Source organism: Lissotriton vulgaris, chromosome 7 (assembly GCF_964263255.1).
Source record: "Lissotriton vulgaris chromosome 7, aLisVul1.2, whole genome shotgun sequence".
Classification (NCBI taxonomy): Eukaryota; Metazoa; Chordata; class Amphibia; order Caudata; family Salamandridae; genus Lissotriton; species Lissotriton vulgaris.
The window spans coordinates 1,376,375,878-1,376,396,738 of record NC_141695.1 but is presented as its reverse complement, the minus strand read 5'-3'; positions in this window follow the sequence as shown (position 1 = coordinate 1,376,396,738).

Here is a 20,861-nt window from a genome sequence, read left to right as displayed (position 1 = left end):
TATTGGTGTGCATCTCAACCGATTACACAAGGTGTTTGTTGAATGATTTATAAATGTCATTCCTCAGACAGTTCCCACAGGGAGAGTATGCTGAGAGTGTGATATAATACAGAAAATCATAACACATAGTTATTGTAATTGGTGTATAAACATGATTATTTATATATATTTTCATTTTGTGAATGGTAACTAAACTAATTATTGAGTTATTGTATTCAACGTTTTTCCTTTATGAAGTTTCAAAATGGGAAGTCTGTTTTTATGTGTCTTTAAATGTGAAAAGGGCTGGTTTAAGAAAAACGTGGTGTTTGTTTGCACTGAGACCACAATAAAAGATTGAATTAGTGGAAGCCTCTCCTTTGGAATGGGTGGAGAAGTTGTTGGTGTTTACTGACATTTAAGAAGGTCATGCCTCTTTCGGAGCACCGCCAGCGATCAGGCATCCACAGGAAATCGCCACTCATTGTTTGGATATACACTGAAAGAAACAAAGGTTAAAGGGAAGTTTTTTTCTGTGAATATATAGCTTTGGTTTATTCAGTGTGTGTGTGTGTCTGTGTATATGTATATATATATATATATATATATATATATATATATATATATATATATATATATATATATATATATATATATATATACACATATATATATATATATATATATATATATATATATACACACACACAAACACATATATATACATATATATACATATATATATATATCGCCGCTTCACTTCCGTTACACGAAAAAATCACTCCCGAGAGTCGTTCGGGTCCTTTAATGACAACAAACAAACACAGCAGCAAACAGACGCGTTTCGGTATAAACCTTCATCTATGTTTACCGAAGCGCCGTTTAGATACAGTTGTAAGAAACAATTAGTGTAACAAAAATCAACAAGGGACAAAAGTAACTCATCAATGCCCCTGTAAGTTGAGCGCCATCTTAGAATGTCAAAAATAATTCAGCTAACATCGTCATAGAGCACTATATAGTAGTATACCTTAATTCATTATACTTTACAATAAAGCCAATTGATGGGCAAATGCCAATACAAATTCACGCTCACAAAATATATATATATCATATCTGATAAACGATCCCGCCCTGAATGGGCTTGAATGAATCAACCACATCATAATCCAGTGTCTAATGAAAGCCTCATATACATTGTAATATCTACATGTATACAACAGGGAAATTCAGAGATTAAAGGAGATAAGAAAATCCGAAGGAAGAAGAAAACCAAAAGAAAGGAAGAAGAGAGAAAAATGAAGAAGAGAAAAAAAAAGAATAATCCAATAATTCACTAGAATTCATTTAAACTTAGTAAGAGAGATACAAAGACGCAGAGTATATACAAAGAGATAGGTGAGTGAAACAATGAGCATCTGAATATACAGTCACATGATTCATAACTCAAAAGCTCTGGTAATAACACCCCAAAACCTACTCTAGCAGGTGTCTTGACTGACCAAGGAAACATATACAGGACCATTATTCTCCCAGATGGATCTCTAATTACTCACTACTATTAAGTCCAAGCGGATTCTTAGTTTGCATGTCAATGATGTATCTTGACTCCAATCTACGGAGCCGCAGCAAACTATCCCCACCTCTGGGATTGCTGGGTACATGATCTAACCCAAACTAACTAAGTAGATCCCTGTTGCGTTGATGCACTTTATCAAAATGACGTGCAACAGGGTACGCTTCATCCCCCTGGGCAATGGACCGCATGTGCTCTAGAATTCTAATTTTCATGGGGTGGATGGTGCTCCCCATATAGCGAAGCCCGCAAGGACAGGTGAGACAATAAACACTGTAGGGAGTAGTACACGTGAGAAACCTTCTGATGTTCCTACATACTCCTACATTAGGAATTTTGTAGGTGAGTACTCTTTTGCTGGTTTTACAAGCTTTACACTTCCCACATGGGAAAAACCCTTGAAAAAGAGGCAAAAGCTGATTTTGGGGTCCCAGTCAAATAACTGTGCACTAGATCATTTTTTATTGATCTCGCCTTCCTAAAAAGTATTAAAGGATTAGGAGGAAGATCAGTGCTCAGAACCTCATCTGTCTGTAAAATGTGCCAACTTTTTCTTAAGATCTTTTTCAAGTACGTTGCACTTTTCGAGAATGTAGTGATGAGGCGAAATTTCCCTCCACTATTCTCCAATGAGTCCTTCTTATTGGTCTCCTTCGTCTTCAGTAGGCTCTCTCTTTTGAGGATGTTAGCCCTATTGAATGCTTTATTCAAAATTTCCTGTAACCTCGTGCCTTGAAACGTTGCATACTGGCCTTGGCTGCAATTTGGAACTCCCTCTCATCTGAACAATTACGTTTAATCCTAAGAAGTTCCCCATAGGGGATACTTCTTATAAGATTGGAAGGGTGACTGCTCAAACGTACCAAAAAATGATGGATTTAGGCCCAGATCTCTGTACTGTGGTGAATGTATGACATTGTTCTGCATTCTGTCCATCAACTGAGGTTTTTGCATTTGTCACCCCGAGTGGGATGGGTATGCTCAGACGTGAGTCCCATGCACTCCACACCACTGGATTGAAAGCAAGCCGGTCTGGAGACGGCTGGAATGCCAGAAACCGGTCCTCAGAAGCTTGTTTCCGGTCCAGGGAAGGCATGGCTTGGCAGTTCAGGCTGGACTGTTCCCATGAGGCACAGGGTCAGACTGATTTGCTTATGGCCATGTCGGAACTGGGGTGGTGCGGAGTGCAAAAAAACGATGGATTTAGGCCCAGATCTCTGTACTGGGGTGAATGTATGACATTGTTCTGCATTCTGTCCATCAACTGTGGTTTTTGCATTTGTCACCCCGAGTGGGATGGGTATGCTCAGACGTGAGTCCCATGCACTCCACACCACTGGATTCAAGCTAGCCGGGCTGAAGACGGCTGGAATGCCATAAACCGGTCCTCAGAAGCTTGTTTCCGGTCCAGGGAAGGCATGGCTTGGCAGTTCCGGCTGGACTGTTCCCATGAGGCAGACTGAGTCATGACTGATTTGCATATGGCCATGTCTGAACTGGGGTGGTGTGGAGTGCAAAAAAATGATGGATTTAGGCCCAGATCTCTGTACTGGGGTGAATGTATGACATTGTTCTGCATTCTGTACATCAACTGTGGTTTTTGCATTTGTCACCCCGAGTGGGATGGGTATGCTCAGACGTGAGTCCCATGTACTCCACACCACTGGATTCAAGCAAGTCGGGCTGAAGACGGCTGGAATGCCAGAAACCAGTCCTCGGAAGCTTGTTTCCGGTCCAGGGAAGGCATGGCTTGGCAGTTCGGGCTAGACTGTTCCCATGAGGCACAGGGTCAGACTGATTTGCATATGGCCATGTTTGAACTGGGGTGGTGTGGAGTGCAAAAAAACGATGGATTTAGGCCCAGATCTCTGTACTGGGGTGAATGTATGGCATTGCTCTGCATTCTGTCCATCAACTGTGGTTTTTGCATTTGTCACCCCGAGTGGGATGGGTATGCTCAGACGTGAGTCCCATGCACTCCACACCACTGGATTCAAGCAAGCCGGGCTGAAGATGGCTGGAATGCCAGAAACCGGTCCTCGGAAGCTTGTTTCCGGTCCAGGGAAGGCATGGCTTGGCAGTTTGGGCTGGACTGTTCCCATGAGGCACAGGGTCAGACTGATTTGCATATGGCCATGTCTGAACTGGGGTGGTGTGGAGTGCAAAAAAACGATGGATTTAGGCCCAGACCTCTGTACTGGGGTGAATGTATGACATTGTTCTGCATTCTGTCCATCAACTGTGGTTTTTGCATTTGTCACCCCGAGTGGGATGGGTATGCTCAGACGTGAGTCCCATGAACTCCACACCACTGGATTCGAGCAAGCCAGGCTGAAGACGGCTGGAATGCCAGAAACCGGTCCTCGGAAGCTTCTTTCTGGTCCAGGGAAGGCATGGCTTGGCAGTTCGAGATGGACTGTTCCCATGAGGCACAGGGTCAGACTGATTTGCATATGGACATGTCTGAACTGGGGTGGTGTGGAGTGCAGAAAAACGATGGATTTAGGCCCAGATCTCTGTACTGGGGTGAATGTATGACATTGTTCTGCATTCTGTTCATCAACTGTGTTTTTTGCATTTTTCACCCCGAGTGGGATCGGTATGCTCAGACGTGAGTCCCATGCACTCCACACCACTGGATTCAAGCAAGCTGGGCTGAAGATGGCTGGAATGCCAGAAACTGGTCCTCGGAAGCTTGTTTACGGTCCAGGGAAGCCATGGCTTGGCAGTTCGGGCTGGACTGTTCCCATGAGGCACAGGGTCAGACTGATTAGAATATAGCCCTGTCTGAACTAGGGTGGTGTGGAGTGCAAAAAACCAATGGATTTAGGCCCAGATCTCTGTACTGGGGTGAATGTATGACAATGTTCTGGATTCTGTCCATCAACTGTGGTTTTTAGCATTTGTCACCCCGAGTGGGATGGGTATGCTCAGCGTGAGTCCCATGCACTCCACACCACTGGATTCGAGCAAGCCGGGCTGAAGACGGCTGGAATGCCAGAAACCGGTCCTCGGAAGCTTGTTTCCTGTCCAGGGAAGGCATGGCTTGGCAATTCGGGCTGGACTGTTCCCATGAGGCACAGGGTCAGACTGATTTGCATATGGCCATGTCTGAACTGGGGTGGTGTGGAGTGCAAAAAAACAATGGATTTAGGCCCCGATCTCTGTACTGGGGTGAATGTATGACATTGTTCTGCATTCTGTCCATCAACTGTGGTTTTTGCATTTGTCACCCCACCCCGAGTGAGATGGGTATGCTCAGACGTGAGTCCCATGCACTCTACACCACTGGATTCAAGCAAGCCAGGCTGAAGACGGCTGGAATGCCAGAAACCGGTCCTCGGAAGCTTGTTTCCGGTCCAGGGAAGGCATGGCTTGGCAGTTCGGGCTGGACTATTCCCATGAGGCACAGGGTCAGACTGATTTGCATATGGCCATGTCTGAACTGGGGTGGTGTGGAGTGTAAAAAAACGATGGATTTAGGCCCAGATCTCTGTACTGGGGTGAATGTATGACATTGTTCTGCATTCTGTCCATCAACTGTGGTTTTTGCATTTGTCACCACGAGTGGGATGGGTATGCTCAGACATGAGTCCCATGCACTACACACCACTGGATTCAAGCAAGCCGGGCTGAAGATGGCTGGAATGCCAGAAACCGGTCCTCGGAAGCTTGTTTCCGGTCCAGGGAAGGCATGGCTTGGCAGTTTGGGCTGGACTGTTCCCATGAGGCACAGGGTCAGACTGATTTGCATATGGCCATGTCTGAACATGTGGGATGGGTATGCTCAGACGTGAGTCCCATGCACTCCACACCACTGGATTCAAGCAAGCCGGGCTGAAGACGGCTGAAATGCCAGAAACCGGTCCTCGGAAAGCTTGTTTCCGGTCCAGGGAAGGCATGGCTTGGCAGTTCGAGCTGGACTGTTCCCATGAGGCACAGGGTCAGACTGATTTGCATATGGCCATGTCTGAACTGGGGTGGTATGGAGTGCAAAAAAACGATGGATTTAGGCCCAGATCTCTGTACTGGGGTGAATGTATGACATTGTATGCACCACTGATGCCTAAATGCCACTCCTATGCTAAACCGATCAGCTTAGCTCTAACAGCAGTTGGAGGCATGCATAGGCCCTGACACATTATGCACCCAGTGGCAACTGATTGTTCTTCAGAAACGTTTCCCAAAGGTTTAACACCCACACTAAGTTTTTCAAATGTGGCCAGCCATCTTTGACGTATTTCATCATATTCTTCAAGTACTGATCCAAGTTAAGGGCTTGCAACCACTGATTAGAAATCACTCTATTGTACTCTTACAAATCATCTAGCAATGCCGTCACATAATCAACCTCTTCTTCCTGATCAGACAAACCATCGGATTCCAAAGGCATTCTCAACAAGCCATCAGCTCGGCTGTTTTTAACTCCAGGGATGTCCTTTATGGTAAAAAAAATTCCCGAAGTTGTGCCAAAAGCCTAACCAACTTAGCTGATGCTTTGCCCGTGCCATTACCATTCAATAGATAAATAAGAGGCTTGCAGTCTGTATATATCGCAAAGTTAGTACCCCATAAAAAGACTCTAAACTTCTCAACTTCCCAGCAGAATGCAAGTGCTTCTCGCTCTAAGGTGCTACAATTGGTCTCAGGCTGTCTTAGGGTACGAGATGCAAATGATACACCCTGTTCTTTACCATCCACACACTGTGAAATGACTTCACGTAGACCAACTTTACTGGTGTTCACATTCACTAAACTTTTTTTATCAGAATAAAATGAAGCCTGTGCTGAAGCAGAAGTAATTTGAGTTTTGATTTTTTTTAAAAGCCTGTTCAACATGTTCGTTCTATATGAACTTAACGTCCTTCTTTAAGAAGAACGTTTGGACAACAAAGGCATACCACTCTTTGAACTGGGAATAGTACTCGCTAAGCCCTAAAAAGGACTGAAGACAATCCTTGTCTTTGGGAGGAAACATATCCTGAACAGATTGCACCTGGTAAAATTTTGGTTTAACTCCCTCATTGGAAATATGATGACCCAAATAATCTAGTTCTTGTACTAAAATGTGCATTTATTGTTAATAAATGTAATTCCTAAATCTTTGAAAATTCTAAGGACCATGTCCAATATGTCATTGTGCATCTGGACATTTTTAGCAAAGATCAGATCATCATCCTGGAAATGCACGCCGATATCACCTTCCAGAATGACATCCATGAACCCTAGAAACACAGTGGCAGCAGAGGTCAGCCTGAAAGGAAGACACATGAATTTAAACATACCAAGAGGAGGGATAAAGGTGGTCAAATTATGCAACTTGTTTGCTAAAGGTATCTGGTGGTACGTTGACTGTAAATTAATCAGCAAAAACAATTTGGTGTGGCCCAAATTGGCTAGTAATTTCTGCACTTTGAGGAGGGAGTGAGAGTCCACAACAATGTTTTTGTTCAGAGTGCAAAAATCCACACACAAATGACTTTCCCCAGATTTTTTTCCAGACTACCTCAATGGGGTTCACCCATTCTGCAGAGTCAGTTGACATAATGACTCCTTCAGAAACTAATTTTTGTAGAATTTGTTTGAGGTCGTCATTAACACGTAAAGGAATAGGTCAGACTATGTAGACAATGGGCAATGCATTGGACTTCAATTTAATTTTATGCTCAACATTTTTGATGGACCCAATATTGTCCCATAATGTCGGGAAATATTTGTAAAACATCCGAAACAGTATCTAATGGAACATGGTTGATAGTAGGTAAGGTCTCAAAAGCCTCCACCAACGGGGTATCAAGTAGAGAGAGTGACATGTCATCAGGTAGATGTTTCAACCCCAATTTCGCTTAGAATGTGTCAATTTTCTACTACTGGTGTTTCTGAATCTGTAATTAACATAAGGCCCAGCTTTGCCAAATGTTGCCAGCCAACCAAATATCTGCCTTTCAGAGCAACATACAGCCTGGTAACTGCTGTTCTCCTAAAACAGGTGATAGATTCAAAGAAGTACACAAATAAATCGATGTCCTGCTACCCCAAAGCTTTAGGGTGCAAGTCGGTTTCTTGAAGAGGCATGCTTTTGCTCCAGTACTGATAAAAGCAAACATCAGACAAGATTGTAATAAGGGGCGCTGAATCAGCCATCATTTTAATACTGTATTTACCATTTGTGCTTCTAAAAATGAATGTGTGTGCACTGAAAGTAGTACTTTAGTCAATTCAATTCAATTCAAATTCCTTTATTCGGTTTTCATGAAAATATAAAAACCATAAAAATACAATCTTTAAAAATACATTAAAAAGGATTAAAATTTCATCCTCTGGTTATAATAAATAATTTTAAAAGGTTTTAGGTTCAATCAATGACATTACATACCAACAATATAAAGTGCCAGGATACCAGCTGAATATTAGAGGACCTCAAATGCATCATTAAAGTACAAAGAGGAAAACAACTGTATTCTTACACAGTATATGCGGTACCGATCCTATTCTAAGTTCATCCTGTGTTTAATACAGAGCTTCAAAAAGTGGGCTATATTTTTTGCAAAGCACTCTGCTTCCAGAAATTGCTTTGCAATGTAAGCTGGGCGACATTGTTGCAAGCCCCACATTTTTAATATGGGTGTTACCTGCTGTTTCCTCTGTTCCTTATAAAATTTGCAAAACAGAACCACATACATTGATGATTGCAAAGATACTTCATCACAGGGGCAGGTAGGTAACGTTTTTGACCAATCGTTTGTTTCGGGAAAGGTTATCAAATGGTGGAATATGTTCATCCTAAATCGTACCAAAACAAAGCTATCATTACCACTCAAGTTGAACGTTGGATAAGGCTGTATAGTTAAAGTGGTCTGAATTGTTAGGATATGTTGGACTGAGTTTTTATTTGCCTCCATGGCTAATCTTAGTCCTTCCAAATGAGTCAAGCACAGTTTTTTAGGTCTCGCGACCTATCAATGCGCACAAGCGCATTGAGCAGAGCGAGAATTCAAGTAGCCAAAATCCTCGTCAAACCAAGGGCTTTCTGCTGCGGTTTTGTTTAAGTTCACGTGAACCACGTGACCAAACAAGTACACGCATCAGCCTCCCTCCCTCCTATCGGCCGTACTTTCAGTTTCCCGGCCGCTCATCTTCGCAGCACATCAAAGGACTTCGCCCAGCGTGCTCTCTGCTGCTTCTCGGCTTCTCCTCCCCTAATTATTCTTGGATGGCCGGCCGGCCGTACTTTCAGCTCCAGCACCTCCCCTCACACAGCCTTCCTTGGATTTCTCCTCCCCCTCCCCAGCCAGCTTCCCCCAGGCCGTGTTCCCTCCCCATCTACCCCATCCTCACTCATCCCTCGCACCCCCTCCTCCTTCAGGCCCCCACCATTTGCTTTTGCTTGTTATTTATACGTGGGTACCCTGTGCTCCTTGTTTCTTGAATTATTAGGCTCCTGCAACATCTTCTCAGGTCTTCTTTAGCCTCTCTCGACGTCTTTCATGCCCAAACCCCACTTCAGACCATCAGACGGTCTAAGAACTGATGATAAATCCACGAATGCATTTGCACAGTGAATTGTTAATCAGCCGCATTCTCCCGCCCTTTCACATCTCCGCACTTACTACCAGCACTGTCTCCCCCCAACCCCCACCAGCTGCGTGTATTATTCCAGAAGTCATTTTAACATAATTTGCTGTCCCATTCCATGCCACGTTTCTCTGGTCAATGATTCGGCCTGTTTTTGAGTTATTTAATTACTCGTTATTATTTAAGTGTGCATATTGTTAGACACAGAGAGTAATAACGTTCGGCACTTATTGCCGTTAGCACATTTCTGATCTCTCCCAATTCTGTTACTTTAGACCTCGACCTGTCCGGAGTATGTTTACAAAGCCAGTGCCCCATTTTGCTTGCCAGTGCGTTGTGCTGTGCAGTTGACCACAGGATTTCCCCGGTCAGCATTGTGGATTTTAACCCCCCCCTCCCCCCTTTCACACCTCAACCCCAGCTTCGATTGCGGAGCAGTTTAGTCTCCCACACCAACAGCTCGAGTGTTTTTATTCACGTGCAATCAATAAACTTACATTTAACCCTTCGTTGTGGTCAAGAAATCAATATAAAAGCGGTCAAGAAATCAATATAAAAGCAGTTGTGCTCAGGATTGTGGTCAAGGTTTCAGATGGTCTAAGAACTGATGATAAATCCACGAATGCATTTGCACAGTGAATTGTTAATCAGCCGCATTCTCCCGCCCTTTCACATCTCCGCACTTACTACCAGCACTGTCTCCCCCAACCCCCACCAGCTGCGTGTATTATTCCAGAAGTCATTTTAACATAATTTGCTGTCCCATTCCATGCCACGTTTCTTTGGTCAATGATTCGGCCTGTTTTTGAGTTATTTAAATACTCGTTATTATTTAAGTGTGCATATTGTTAGACACAGAGAGTAATAACGTTCGGCACTTATTGCCGTTAGCACATTTCTGATCTCTCCCAATTCTGTTACTTTACACCTCGACCTGTCCGGAGTATGTTTACAAAGCCAGTGCCCCATTTTGCTTGCCAGGGCGTTGTGCTGTGCAGTTGACCACAGGATTTCCCCGGTCAGCATTGTGGATTTTAACCCCCCCTCCCCCCTTTCACACCTCAACCCCAGCTTCGATTGCGGAGCAGTTTAGTCTCCCACACCAACGGCTCGAGTGTTTTTATTCACGTGCAATCAATAAACTTACATTTAACCCTTCGTTGTGGTCAAGAAATCAATATAAAAGCGGTCAAGAAATCAATATAAAAGCGGTCAAGAAATCAATATAAAAGCAGTTGTGCTCAGGATTGTGGTCAAGGTTTGTGGAGAAGATGTGGTATAACCCAGAGCTGGTGACTTTGGAACTTAGGAACCAGGTGCGAGTCTTGTGATTGGTCAGCTGAACGTCCTGTGATTCTGTGCAAATCACTTCATCGTGCTGTACTTTTAAAGTACAAGTGAATGTATACTTGTGTAATATAGCTGGTGCTCATGTAAAGTGCTCCAATATCTTCGGGTCTAGTTTGTGCTATAATAAACCTTCAAAAAAAAGGAAGGTGGGGCCTGGTGATGGAGCCTGTGGCCAGTGGAAGGACGCTGGCCATGAAGCAGTACTTGGTCCATGATCCACAGCAGGGACAAGGACGGAAGCCCAGGAGGCAGCAAGAGGTAAGGCGGAGGTGTGACCAGTAGGAAGTAAGGAAACAAGGGTGATGTGGGAGGCTACCAATGGTAAGTAATGGGCGGTCTCAAATCCTCATTTGAGTTTTTTTTTAAAATGAACAATAGCTTTCACTGACAGCCCATATAGTGTAGCAGACACTGGCGTGAAATGTCATAGAATGGAGTGTTGTAGAGTAGTGTGGAGTGATGAAGAGGGGCACAGAGTGGAGGAGTGTGGAGTGGAGGTGCATAGCGTGAAGTAAAGCGTGGTGCTGATTTGCATACCACCACACATTGAACCATACATACAACTGCACACACACAACCACACACACTACCACACTCACACACACACAACCACACACACTACCACACACACAATCACACACACACAACCACACGCACAGCCACAAGTCAGTGCACACTTTCAACAGGCACAGACACCATCAGTCGTCAGTGCACGCTTTCAACAGGCAAAAACATCACCAGCCGTCAGTGCACGCTTTCACCAGGCACACATACACCACCAGCCATCACTGCACACTTTCACCAGGCACACACCACCAGCCGTCAGTGCACGCTTTCACCAGGCACACACACACCACCAGCCATCAGTGCATGCTTTCACCAGGCACACACCACCAGCCGTCAGTGCACGCTTTCACCAGGCACACACACACCAACAGCCATCAGTGCATGCTTTCACCAGGCACACACCACCAGCCGTCAGTGCACGCTTTCACCAGGCACGCACACCACCAACCATCAGTGCACAATTTCTACAGGCACATACACCACCAGCCATCAATGCACACATCGATTGTTAACGCATCCACAATTAAGTATTGTACCAATCGCAGTATGGCGCACTTTACTTTTGAACATATTCATCTAAAGCGCAGCATGCCACCATTGCTACAAAAATAAATACACATTTTTTTAACATACAATTTATAGACTTTAGTTGCATTTGGTGTTGCAATATTTAGCAATGCCAATAGCTCAAACTTAATTAATGCGAGACCTATTGCATTGGTTGCCAATAGGTCTCGCAGTAGGAAATTTGGAGCTATTACAATTGCAAATAACAATGCCTTTTTTTTTTCATTTTAAAAACATAAAGGACTTTGTCATTTACAAAACCAATAGCTCCAACTTTCCTACTGCGAGATCTATTGGCAACGCCAGTGCTTGTTTAGCCTTTTTTTTTAGGGATCTCTGATATCTGTGAGGGATTGTAATAATACCTTACCAATACCAAATCGTACAAAACGTTTTTCACATAAGAGAGCCAACCAATCTTGTGTACGTTTTCAAGGCCAAGACAATCATTCAGGAGCTCCTGGTTGAATAGTGTTTTGGGGGATGACCATATACGATGCCATAGCAAAATCGGTTGTAATTTCACTATGATATATGGCAAACCTAATTCTACATGACAGTTGAAGGGCGAAGAACCTTGCGGAACTGCCAGTAGAAACCTCAGAAAGCTATTCTCGACTTTTTGGAGGGCATCTACCCTTCCGTAACCCCACATCCCAGCTCCATAAATCGCCGTGCTGATACATTTGGCTTGGTATATTTGGAGCATCTCCACCGGTTGCCTTTTACCTAGCCTCTGCGCAAAGTTAACTAACGCAGTGGTAGCCCTCATGAACAACAGTTTTCTTACCTCTATTTTGTCTCCATAAGCTCCCCACCTAAACCTCACCTCACCCGTGCCGTGGCATTTGAATATAGTTCTCGTAAAAAAGAGAGCTCTACACCCATCTTTGTTTAAATACTCCATAATTTGGAATGGCTTACGCAGTCGAAAGCTGCGGTTAGATCTACACATGCCATGTACAAGTTCCCCCCCTTTGTGTTCACGTATTTACCCATTAGGAGGGTCAAATTAAGGCCTTGCTCCATGATGCCCAGACCTTCCCTGAACCAGAATTGGAGATCTGACAGTCTTTTGTTCTCATCTGCCCATTGCTGTAGGCAAATAAGAATGATACATCCCGCCACTTTGCCCAAAGATTCTAACAAAGAAATGGGACGGTAGCAGGACGGACTCTGGCGATCTCCTTTTCTGAATATCGGGACCAGGATTGAATCTGTGAGAAATGTTCTATCCATTGTGTTTCATGTACGGCAATTTAAATGTTTTGGTTATCCCTGGCTTCCGAAAGGAATGGAGATTTGATGGCCTTCCAAAATGCAGTACTGTCCTTAATCATACAGCTCTTATGTGGTTTTTCCAAGATTTCTTTTTTTAATTCAACTTTCCTTAATTTTATAGCCCGGTTATATGCTTTTCTAAGCTGGGCAATTTCTTGTTTGTCCCTTACTACTTTATGTAGGGCTAATTTTAGGTCACTGTATGCTTTTGTACAGGTCTCATTAAACCATCCTTTACTTTTACCCTTCCTATATTTTTGTTGGATGAACAGGGCTTCCTTTACTGCTTTTGTTATTGCTGCGAAGCTACTTAAAACCTCTTGATATGGGGTTGTAATGTCCAGGCATTTCTCTATGGATTTAAGAGAGTTCTTTACTACCACTGTTGTAGTCTCAAGTGGGTCAACTTTGTCCCATTTGAGAGAATACCCATTCATCCTGTCCATGATCAAGTTTTTTGCCCATACATTCTCTCTAAATTACTTCTTTCAGGTTTATGTGGGCAAAGTATTGAGACACTATTTGGAAAACGATCGCTGGTAGCATTATCATGGGTTTTAAAATTCAGTAAACGGGACGCAACACTACTTGATACAAAGATGAAATCTATAAGAGTAGTGGCTCCTTTTCCGCTAAAAGTCTGAGTGAGTGGAACTGGGGGTACCACTAGTTCATTAGCCGAACCAAGTTCCAAAATGAATAATGTTTCATTCAGACAGTCGCCACTTATTGTGTGAGGGAAGTGCGTTAAATTATTTCTATTCTCATCTATCAAGCAACAGGTTAAATTGCCATTATGCCCGCATGGCGTTAAGTTAAAATCACCCCCCCATATTACAAAAACATTTTTAGTAATCTTGTTTTTGATTTACTGTAAGACAAAGTTAATTTCTGTTAAAGTTGCAATCAGCGGGTCCTTATGCATGTATTATAAAAACTGAACAGCACGTACATATCATGTTTGTTCGTATTGAGGGTTATAATTTGAAAATTAGGTTAGGATTTAAGGGAAACTATTTCTATAATCTCTAAGGTTGAAGGAGTCGCAGGCGAGAAATAGGTCTTGTAACCCTCAGTGTGTATGGCCGTAGGGGCCCAAGTCTCTTGTAAGCAAAGCACATTAGATTTACCAACGAATTCAAGCCATAGATCGTTGGTAATTTTAGATCGCAGGCCTGCTACATTCCAATAGACAATATGAAGTGTGGATTCCTTCGAAATTCCTGTCTGTATAATGTCATGTTCAGTAAGCCCCAATTGGAATTCGGGGTTCGTCATGTTCCCTACACTTCTCTGTTTTAACTCGATATTTGATATTCGTATATGACACTAAACCAGTGCTATCAGATGCACAGTGATGATGCGAAATCTGAAAGTCGGATTGATGACTAATTTCCATAATGCGGGCCCGTGGACTAGGATTTAACGCATACTCCGAGAAAGGTAGTCCCGGCCTAATATGTTCTTCCTGTGTCCTAAAATATTTGGGTTTTAACTTAGCCAGTCAAACTGTTTCCTCCATGCCAGAGAGCATGTTATACTTATTAAAAGTTGGAAAATTATAGCAGTAGCTTTGAGTTTCTTCGCTATCTCTAAACCTATATTCCCTCACATCCCCAAAAAAAGGTGGATAGAAAAAGCCAAGCGGTAACACATGAATTCCTCCCAATGCTAATGGATTATTTCCTTCCATCCATAAAATTTTCTTCACATGTGAAGGTGTTTTAAAAGTTAGAACAACACAATCTCCTGGCAGCATTTTTCCATGATAACCGACCCACTGGACCCTTCTCACCATCTTGAACTCGGTGAAAATTGTTTAGTTGATCCTACCCTCCTGCCTAACCAATGTAATGATTTATTTCGCAATGTATCCCAAGTTTCTCTTTCTAGTGGGCCTTTTTTTTGGTACGTTTGTCAAAATGATTATGTATGGGGTTGCATCAAGTGGTAAATCAAGGTGTTAGTTTGTTCCAAACCTATCATGGATTTGATCTAAGAGAGGGTCCCCTGGTTGTTGATGGATCTGTGGCACTCGGGGAGGGAAGTTGGGCCTAATATCTCCTACTTTCTTCATAGTACCCCTGTTCCCGTCCCCGTTCTCTATGTTAACCGTTAGATTACTCATCATAATCTGTGGTGGAAAATCTTTTCTCGGGGAATTTGCACTATCTTTGGGGTTGACCAAACTGGGCATTGCAAACTCGTTGTTATTGATTTTATGGGAACTTGTTTCTAGCGCACTTGGTTGCCTACTTTGCACATACTGCCCCTATTCTCCTTTCCTGGTTCGACAGATGTTAATTTCATATTATTGACTTAGTTAGTATTACTGGTCATATAAGCTTCAATGTTGGTCAGTCTAGCACCCATTTGATCTAGTGTGACTCTCACATAGAGGTCCAACCTTTCGACCCAAGTTGTTAGGATCTTTAAATCGTTACTGTGGGAGTCACACCTTCTACTGGACTCATCTTTACCTTTACAAGGACCTTTTCTTGACCCTGCTCTTTTTTTCCCTTGGAAGCCCTGTTTTATCGCAGTGGGAACCGTGGGCTTCAGTGTTTTATTACAGCCATCACCTATTACTTGTACATTGCTTAATTTCTCTCCAGGAGCTGGATTCTTTGTTTTTTCTGGGGAGGTTGTAACGAGGAATCGGAGTCACTCAATAGAATCTCCTCAGAAATATGCTGGATGCAACCATTTGGAGCTGCATTGGACTTTAAACCGAACCTCGAAGAGTCGAATGCATCAGATTGTTCTGGTTCAGAAATAATGCGAGATGTTCCTGCCTCTAGTGACTCTTCTACGGAGGATATCTGTTTGTCCAGGGCCCCCATTGCCCCTGTGAGGTAGCTCAATAAAGTTTGCTGTGTGTCACTGAGAGCTCTTTTTTCTGTGCAGGGCTTGGGACTTGGCATTTTTCTTTTACCCCTTGCTAGTTGTAGAATAAAACAGCTGAGGCCAAACGTTACTACTCTTCACTGGGTGCAATATATACAATATTAAGGTGCTCCACATTCTACTTTTTTCTCCCTGCAAGCTAATAACAGAACCCACAGCCAACTCGAGTACTATGACAATACAAACCCCCGCTCAGCAGAGCACAAGCAAGATACAAGGAGAACCTAGATTTATAGTAGGTATAATCACTTAAATAAAGAGTTCAGTCCCTTACTGACAATCATCTGTGTCCACTTGGTCCATGTGAAGGCTAAGAGACTGGGTCCAGCCCAGCCTCATCCAGGCACAGACGAGCAAGGACGTGCCCGCCCATGCCCCGGGCTTTGCCCGTGCGAGCCCGCACGCGTCCCAAGCCGCGGTAGCCCCGACGAAGGTCTGAAGGCAAGCCGAGTGAGTTGACGCTGCAGCTCCCATGAGATCGCACTGCCTCCTGGGAATTGAAGTTCCGGGCACTCCTGCGCTCCGCGCTCAGGGGCGGCAACAGGTGGGTGAGGCTGGCGGGTGAAGACCACGGGCTTGGCTCAGGCCCTGGGTAGCGTGGCGTTGCAAAAAGAAACAGCAGCAAGTAGGTAAGGGCGTCTGTCAGTAAGTCTTTTGATAGGCCAACCTTTGTTGGATTCCAGGATTTGAGTGGAGATGTATTTTACACTGTTTGTTGCTGTACTCTTCTCCTCTGCCAGTTTCTGGAGCGATTAGACAGCCTCCTTTAATTCATTCTGTGCCTTGAAGATTGTCCAAAGGTTGTCCTGGGCCTCCTTGCTGTCTGTTGGGATAGCCTTGAGGGATTGTAGAATCTGCTCCACCAATACAGAATCAGTTATTTGCTCACTGATGGCCAATGGGGTATTCTGTGTCCTGAAGATCAGAAGATATGCCAGTCGCAAAGTCCTTTAGTCAAATCAGACATTTAGTCATCCATTCCTGCATCCACACTATTGACTTTATGGTTTAAATCTTTTTATTGAAATGTATCCACAAACAGCATGTCTGACATCTCAATCAATCAATCAATCAGTCAATCAATCAATCAATCAGGGCATTTGTAAAGTGTACTACTTACCCATGAGGGTCTCAAGAGGGGGGGGGGTGCTGCTACTGCTCGAAAAGCCAGTGCTTGAGAAGTCTTCTGAAGGTCAGCAAGTCTTGGGTCTGTCGTAATGGGATGGGGAGGGTGCTCCAGGTTTTGGCGTCGAGGTGGGAGAGCGATCTGCCCCCGGAGGTCACTGTTCGGATCCAGGGGACTGTGGCGAGGGTGAGGTCGGCAGAGCGAAGCTGGCAGTTGGGGGTATAGAAGATGAGTCGTCTGTTGAGGTATTCTGGTCCAGTGTTGTGGAGTGCCTTGTGTGTGTGGGTGAGGAGTTTGAAGGTGATCCTCTTGTTGGCTGGGAGCCAGTGCAGGTATCTCAGGTTGGGTGTGATGTGGTTGCGGTGAGGGATGTAGAGGATCAGGTGTGCAGATGAGTTCTGAATGCGTTGAAGTCATTTTCAGGAGTTTGGCTGAGGCTCCTGCGTACAGGACGTTTCCGTAGTCCAACCTGCTGCTGACGAGGGCCTGGGTGACCGTTCTTCTCGTTTCAGTGGGGATCCACCTGTAGATCTTGCGGACCATGCAGAGGGTGTTGAAGCAGGAGGATGAGACAGCTTTGTCATGGGGAGGGCGGAGTCGAGGATGATACCTAGGTTGCGTGCATGGTCGGTGGGTGTTGGAGCTGTTCCCAGTGCGGCCGGCCACCAGGAGTCGTCTTGTCTGAGTTAAGTTTCAGATATATAGCATAGCAAGGGCAGCATAGGCCTCAAGTGGCTGAAATAATGGAGCAAAGAAGTCAGAGCATATGAATAGAATGCCTGAACATGAAATGAAACTTATTCTAAACCCCCCCCCCCCACCAACCCCTCTCCCTTCCCTCGTCCATCGGATGAAACAAAATGTGGGAGCTGTCCGGGTCTCAGTATGTGAGTAGGGGCCTTAGATCAATTTCGGTTGCTGATCAGGGAGTCGTAGGAGTTGCAAGTATCTGCGGTAGGTAACTTCTAGAAATTCAGACGCAAGAAGAGACAAGAATGGCTGCCAGAGCTCTCCGAATGTGGAGCCTTTCCCGGCTAGCGTGAGGGTCAACTTCTCCTTCCCCAGAATGTGTCACAATCAATATATTCAAGCTGTGAACATAGGGGTCTGAGAGGTGCACCAATGTGTTAGTATGTTTTGAAAAGCTGAGCCTAGGGCAATTGCAATCAAGCAGCCTCTGCAGGACCTAAGAGGGTACGTCAAGGGTTTTGGGAGACCTAGTAGAATGTATGCAGGAAACTGTGGCAATTGTGTCTCTAGGTGTTCGTCCACCTCGTTAGGAACCTGACTCCAGTATGCCTGTACGTGTTTGCAGTCCCAAATGAGGTGTACCAAGGTGCCTACGTTCCCACAACCCGCCAGCAGTCAGCGCTCTGTCTAGGGTCCGTGCGGTGGAGGCACTCAGGGGTGTAATACCAATAGGTAGCTAGTTTGGTTAGTGTTTCGGTCAGTCCCGTGGGGTAGGCAGAGTGGCGGGCCCTGTAGTACACTCCTTCCCATTTCTTGTTGCTAAGTAACCTGCCCAAGTCCCGCTCCCATCGTGCACGGCTGTGCTGTACATATGTGCGTTTCTGGCTGGTAGCATTTTATACAGCTCAGAGATTAGTTTTTTATCTGATGTGTGAGTAAGAAGCCATTTATCATATGTGGAAAGGCAGCCAAATTTGAGGCTTTAGTGCCCAGTGTCAAATCTGGAGGTGTCTTAGTTGTTCAGTTTCAGGGATTCTATACTCTGATTTGACCTGTTGGAACGGTATGATCCCGTCAACATCAAAAAGATGGCCCAGGAATCGTCACTCTGAGGATCGCCACCGTACAAAGTCTGCTTCACCCACGCCTGGCTGAAAGTCGGGGTTATCAAATAGCAGGGTGAGCTGGGAGGGGAAGGTGATCAGGCTATGTTTAATGTTAGTGCAATCCCAGGCCTCTACGGTGACTCGAGTAATGTAAGATGCATAGACAGGCGGTCTGAGAGCCCTCTGAAGGAAGGGAACATTCTGGAGGGGTGTAGCTGCAACTGCTTGGTCTTGGAGTAGCCAATGTTTCTCTGATTCCAGACGGTTGCATTCAACCAATTGGCATAATTGTGTCGCTGGCAAATAGGGTTGGAGGTCGGGGACACCAAGGCCGCCTTTCTCTGGTGGGAGGACCGCTAGAGCATGCTTAATCTGTGGTTTGCAGCCGTTCCATATGAATGGCGCGAGGTCAGATTGGGTTTGTTGGATCCAACCTGGGGGAGATCGAAGGGGCAGGGTCTTGAACAGATATAAGATCTGAGGTAGTATAGTCCTTTTAGTGGCTGCTACCCTGCCGAGCCAGGAGAGCGGGTTATGTTTCCATTGACCCAGCTCCTTGCATATTCTCGATCGCTGCTGAGTATAATTAACGGTCGCTATGGCCGGGATAGAGGGAGCTAAGTGGATCCCTAGGTAGGAAACTGTGTCCGACGCCCACTGGATAGGGTGTTGCTCTTGCAAACATGTCCGGGTGGGAGGTGACAGGGAAAGGTCGAGCGTTACAGACTTGTTCTTACTAACCTTGAACCCTGAAGCCTGTGCAAAGGTTTCTAGTTCCAGAAAGCAGGCTTGTAGCGCGGGAACCGGATTTGATAGTGAAATTAGGACATCATCTGCATATAGACTAATTGTATGGGTATCCCCCCCCCCGAATTTGATCCTTGTTATCGCCGGGTTATGGTGGAATCGGTGGGCCAGAGGTTTCATATAGAGCGCAAAAAGGAGGGGTGAGAGGGGGCACCCCTGCCTGGTACCTCTACCTACAGGGAAGCGGGACGAAGTGTGGCCATTCACCCGGACCATGGCTGTGGGGAAGCGATAACAGTTTAGGATGTGTGTTCTGAGTTTATCTCCCATCCCCACGTGCGTGAGCACCTGTTCCAAATATGCCCAATGGACCCTATCAAAGGCCTTCTCTGCGTCGATGGTAAGCCACATTTAATCCCCTTGAGTCCGGGAGGTCTTCTCAATGAGGTGGAGGGCCCATTTAGTTTTGTCGCTCATTTGGCGCTGAGGGATAAAGCCATCCTGATCTTGGCCAACGAGCCTCGGCATGTAGGGCGCAAAGCGAGCAGCTAATATTCCAGTATATAGTTTAATATCAATGTTAAGGAGAGATATGGGAGGATAAGCTCAGCAGGCAGTCCTGTCCCGCCCTGGCTTCGGGATGACCACTATGAAGGCTTTGAGCATTTCTTACGGGATCGCCCCTGGCTTGCCAAAGGAGTTAAAGAGACTGGCCAGGATAGTAGCCACCAGCGCGCAAAACGTTTTATGAAAAGCAGCAGAGTAGCCATCAGTCCCTGGGCCTTAGCTGGTTTAAGGCCCGAAATGGCAGCAATAACCTCTTCTATTCGTATTTCTCTCTCCAAATGGTCTGCCTGAGCTTTGGTCAGTATAGGTAAATTGGTCTCCACGAGGTAGTCGGCGCTGTCAGCGTTGTTCAGTGATAGGCTTGTATATAGATGGGCATAAACATCCCGGAAGGCCTCCGCGATTTCGGAATCCTCTGATACTCGCCTACCATCCCCTAGACGAATCTCTGGGACCCCCTGTCTCTGCCTGGCCTCCCGAAGTTAATGGATGAGGAGGTGACTGCGTATTCAGCCCTATCCTGGTCTAGTGCCGCAAGTTGCTGTTGCATAACCCTCACCTGACGCCACACCCTAGGTGCCCCTGTTTGCTGCTGCATCCGATCTAACTCCCACGTTTTCTGAGTGAGATTGTCTCTCTTACGCCTACGCTCCACATTATCTGCTGTAGAAATGGTCACAAATTCCCTGTGTATGGCCGCTTTGAGTGCTGGGCCGCCGACGGGGGAGACTGAACAACGCTTCCTATTTCGCCGCCACTTTGGCCATACCCCCCCACACTATTGAATTTAAAAGGCGGCTTGCCACCCTTGCAACCTGCTTGG